Genomic DNA, 5,536 nt, shown 5'->3' with positions numbered 1-5,536 from the left:
TCCACAAGTTCCTGGGGGAGAGATCTCAGAAGAGTTTCCACTTTCTTTAGTATCCATCCAGGATAAACAAACACGGAAAACGGAGATTACATTACAAATTATATTCCTTATACGTAAGGCACCCACCAGGAATGGGTGGCCCCCCAGAGGGCTGCAGACAAGGTTATTTTCTCAGGGGAACATAAGAAGATTATGAATGCCTTAGGACTCAATCTGGGTTGGATGGTATTTAACTACAAGTTCACTTCACAATTATTTCCTTCTAGTGTAATCCTCACCCACCACACCTTAGCAGGTTTCTAGTTTTCCTAAAGGATGTGCTTAAATTGCCTGGAAAAATAATTGAACAACTTGCAATGATATTAAAGAAATAAAGAAGTTTTTGATGTCTTGTTAGGGTGAATTTTTGGTAGAAAGATTCCATTTAGAATGTTTTCCACTTAGGACACCCTACATGCATACACTCAGTTAAGAGGTGGCCCTGTGTGCTGAGGTGTTGACATCTTTTACATTTGCAGGGTATAACAATAATGATAGTAGAATATCATTTATAGCAACTTGCAAGTTGGTGGTGACCTCTCAAGGAAGGTGCCACTTGGAGCCGCAGACCCCAAAGCTCTGCATGCCAGATCTGTCATTGCCCCCTCAGGAGGCAAATTGCTATAAACAATTACTGGACCTCTGTTCCTCAACACCCCATCCCTGGGATTGAGATGCTGACATCTGTCCTACTTATCTCAAAGGGACATCAATGACATCATGGATGCCCAAGCTGAGCAAGACACCAGATACTAAAAAGGCCGGGAAAGGATCTGCCTGACCCCCAAGGTCAGGTAGTCTGTGTGAAATTCCTTTCACAGGCTCTGGGGACGCAGCGATGCACTTGATCATTTCACAGGCTTCGGGGATATCAGGAAGGCTCAGCAAGACCGCCGACTGCCAGTTTATTAAAAGAGCAGCTGCGGTCTCGCAGTGTGGAGGGACCGCTGCAGCCAGCAGCACGTCTGGGGCGCAAATGCTGCTCCTCAGCTACCGGGTATCACGTTACCCGGACCCGAGCCCACGGCGACCGCGACCGAGACTCGCCACCCCACGGCACAGCAGCGAAGCCTCGGCACTGCTAGCTCTGGCAGCGCTGTTTATTTGATCTGGGTCTCTGCAGGTCCTACACACACACACTCGCGGCTTGGTGGCCGGCGCTATCAGGCGGCGGGGCGGCCGGGCGCTGGAATGTTAATTGAAATGGAGCTGGGAGCGCGGCGCAGATAAGAGTCTCCAGCATCACCCAGGCCTGGCCCCCGCCTGTGGCTCCCGAATTCCCGCCCGCGCCTCCCGGAACAGGGCTAGCCCCTCACAGAGGAGCCCTGGCGTCCCCCGGGCCACCGATGACAGTCTTTTATGCTCTGAAGGTGTGGCCGGCGCTCGGGAGGAGGCTCAGGGTCCCACGAGCGCCGCACCCGAGCGCCGGACTGGAGGTGGTCCAGCCCCCGCGGTCTGGCAGCAAGACTGAACTGTGTCCGCCGCCAAAATGAGGCTGTGGAGAGATGACGGGGAGAAATTGAAAAACTGGTTGTTTTTAAAACAATTCATAAATCTCTTACCCCGTTCCGCTCTTCACTCCACCCATATTCCTCCTCTAACCCTGAGATTTTTGCACAGATTTTTCAGGGGTTCGAAGAAAGCGCATCTGAAAGTCACCTCAGGCAAATCGTTAAGTGGTCCCAAAATAGCCATTTGGGAAAAGATAATATTAGATCTTCAATTGACACCATACACTGGAATGCACTCCAAATAAATTTAAAAGTAAACAACAAAACTATACAAATACTAGAAGAAAATATGGGTGATTAACCTGGGTGCAGGAAAAGTTTTTCTCACGATGACTCAAGTCTAGAGACAATGAAAGAAAAGATGAATACGTGTGACTACATTTTAAAATGCATGACAGAACGCACTATGAAAGTAGTTCAAAGACAACTGACAAACAGGAGAGGGTATTTGTAACATATAGCACAGATAGCCAGATCACTATACATATACATACATATATATATATATATATATGAGAGAGAGAGAGAAAATTCTTAAAAACTGATAGAAAATGGGGGAAAGATACAACTTAAATGTATGTGTATTTATGTCTATATATTTATGTGTTTTTATAATTTGTATGTATATTATCTATGTATATGCCTACACACATACACATCTGTCTATATCCCATAAAAGATGTTCCATCTCACTAATAATCAGAGAAATGAAAATTAGAATAACACTGAGATACCATTTCTCACCCATCAGATTGGTAAAAATTAAAAGGTATAATACATTCTTTTGACCAGGATACTACAGAGGAGGCAGCCACTTTCGTACATTGCTGGTGGAATGCAAGCCTGTACAACCATTCTGGAGGGAAACTTGGCAAGCCAGCATGAATGATACATGCATTTGCTTCTGACCCACAATCCCACTTCTAGGAATATGCCCTGAAGATATACCTCTACTAGTACAAAACCACAGAGCAACAATATCACTCATTACAACACTGTAATTGCAAAATACAGGGAAAATCTAAATACTTGTTCAATGGCAAGTAGTTGGATAAACTATGGTACATTCACACAATGAAGTACTAAGCAACTGTAAAAAAGAATAAGGAAGGGCTCTTTGAATCAATATGATATATTGTTAAGTGAAAAAAGCAAATTGTGAGAGAGTAGCTATTAGAAGGAATGGGTACCGGGAGCAGCCCTTATTCAGGGGAGGGTCCTGTGCTAGCAGGGGGGCCTTAGGCATGTGACTGTAGGTGGACCTGCCTGTGGCAGCGTAAAAAATCGTACACTAGTGATCAACCACTCTGTTAAATATGGTAATCAGATCTACATCATAGATGTTGATGATGAATGTTTTCCCTCATCAAGCAGGTGAAATTAGACACTTTAACGCCAGTGTACCAGATAAAGGTGTGCTGATGACATCCCATCATCCCATAATAAAAGTTCACTTGTCTTCTCTCTTACTGGACTGGATACTCCTGGAGGATTCTGGAATATGTGCTATTTATCCCTGTGTCCTGAGTATTTGCAAAGTACTATCTATCTATATATCTATATATATATATAGTGACCATATGTCCTAGTTTGCCTGGAACAGCTGTGGTTTATGCCTGACATCCCATCCGGTGAGTGCTTCCTTTCTTTTTTAAGAGTCCTGCTTTAGATGATAGATTATGTGATTACCTTCCCCATATGTAATGGGCACTAGGAAAATTCTACTGAGTTGACTGGAATAATTTGGAAAATATTGGAGTAATAGTGTCAGTGAAATTTTAAAATGTGTAGTGGATTTTCCTTAGAAACAAGTGTTCTAAGAAGTACTGAGCAAAGATCTAGGAAGAAACATAAGAAAAGACGATAACTAAGCAACTGCATCATCTTAGTCTGTGTGCTCTGAAAGAAAGAGCTCCATCCTGAAAAGGAGGAGACCCGTGACTCAAAACAGGTTTCTTGAGCTTTCTTTGTAAACTAGGAAACTAGTTTCTTTCTTTGTAAATCAGAAATAATAACTGCTTTACACACCTCACAGAGTTATTTTGAGAATCCATGAATTGCGATGTAAATATGGATTTAAAAATCAAAAAGAAAACTATGTATAAAATAGTCCAGTTCTTTTTGCCAAATTGTTCCCAGTTTTTTTCTTAAATCTTCCTTTCTACTCTTGAGGGAAGTAAAGTGGGACAGCAGAGGTAAAGGGTGATGTCTTTGTGTTTGTAACACAGGAACATGGTGGAAAGAAAACCAGCATCAGTAGTGAGAAAACCTGGAGTCTGATTTTCTTCTGGTAGTTATGTAGTTTGGTATCATCTGTGCTCTTTAGCTGTAAAATAGAGTTAATTAAGCTAAAAGAAAACATGAGAAACCATCATTCAAAAGACACCATCATTTTAAAGGAAAAAAAGAGAAAACTCAATGAGTTGTTTTGAAAGGATTTACTTTAAAACTGCAATTAGGCATTCTGTGAAAATAAGGCTACGGAGATCTATGCAGTCATGAACAGTGGGAGATACTCAGTATCCTGAGTATACAGTACACATGGATTAGCTTATTTTGAGCCAAGGAGATGTAGGTATTGATAGAAAATGCATAGACATCGTTGTTGCAGCTGTGACATCCTGTGTTATAAAGCAGAGCCATCTACAGGTGGCAATCAGAAGCGATAATACCAGCACAAAACTCTTAATAAATGTCACTGCTTTATAACCACAAGAAAGAGTCCCCATATTATGCTACCTTGTCAGCTAAGGAAGACAGAAAAATAGGAAACATATACATGTAGCTGTTCATTTGTGCAAAACATACAGAGAGAGAGAAAGAGGAAAAAACCATGAGATTGAGAGTGTATAGGAACCAGGAAAGAAAGAGGAATGGAAATCAAAAGGATAAAGGTGTGTGGCCACTTCTTTTTGCATAATTTTGACGTTTAGAATTATGTTAATGTTTCACATACTCAAAATATAAATAAGTTACTATAATATCTTTAAAAGAACCCCAGCAATAGAAACCGTGGCACGTCAGTCTCCCCACTCCTGGAGGGCCAGACTCTACTGAACCAGTCCCCAGGGTATCGGAAGGACTATCTCCAAGCAAACAAGGCAGATTCCTTTATCCAACAAATGTTGATTGGAGAGCTACTACGTGCTGGTTGCTAGCCTAGGCCCTGGGGATACAGCTGTGACAACAGACCCAGAGCCCGAGTCCAATCTAATGGGGATCCTGAGCTCCCGTCAAAGACCTTGGAGACAGTTGATTTCCTGCGAGCACACAGGCCCCAGCGCCGGACTTTACTGGAAGTTGCCTGTTGCGTATCGAATTTTAAAGAAGGAATCCCTTCGTTTTGGCGAAGTCTGAAATAGGGGAGAAAAGGACACTTGTTAACCGTGGATGGGAAGAGTTTCAATAAATATGGCGCACAAATTCCATATGATTGTGCCAGGTATCATGGGAATGATTTGAGTCTGTCTCCTGTGCAAGAATGGGGTAAAATGGGGGAGGGGGGAGGAGATGAATTGGGAGATTGAGATTGACATATATACACTATTGATACTATGTATAAAGTAGATAACTAATGAGAACCTACTGTATAGCTCAGGGAACTCTACTCAGTGCTCTGTGGTGACTTAAATGGGAAGGAAATCCAAACAAGAGGGGATATATGTATACGTATAGCTGATTCACTTTGCTGTACGGTAGAAACTAACACAACATTGTAAAGCAACTATACTTCAATAAAGATTCATTTAAAATATTTTTTAAAAGGATGGGATAAAATTAAGGCTCTGAGACCCCTCATTTCCCCAGTATGTTCAGAGTTTGGACGGAACTAGCCCACGGTAGGCACTCAAAACACATTTGTGGACCTACTATTGTTTGAGCGTTTTGTGTTGTGAGCCAGGTGGAGTAAAGCAGATCCGCTCAGCTCACACACCGTCACCCCCCACCATCTCCACCGTACAGAGATGATGACTTCTCCACTCATG

The sequence above is a fragment of the Neophocaena asiaeorientalis genome, unplaced genomic scaffold, assembly GCF_003031525.2.
Source record: "Neophocaena asiaeorientalis asiaeorientalis breed wild unplaced genomic scaffold, Neophocaena_asiaeorientalis_V1.1 scaffold429, whole genome shotgun sequence".
Classification (NCBI taxonomy): domain Eukaryota; kingdom Metazoa; phylum Chordata; class Mammalia; order Artiodactyla; family Phocoenidae; genus Neophocaena; species Neophocaena asiaeorientalis.
Note: the sequence above shows the minus strand (reverse complement) of the source record.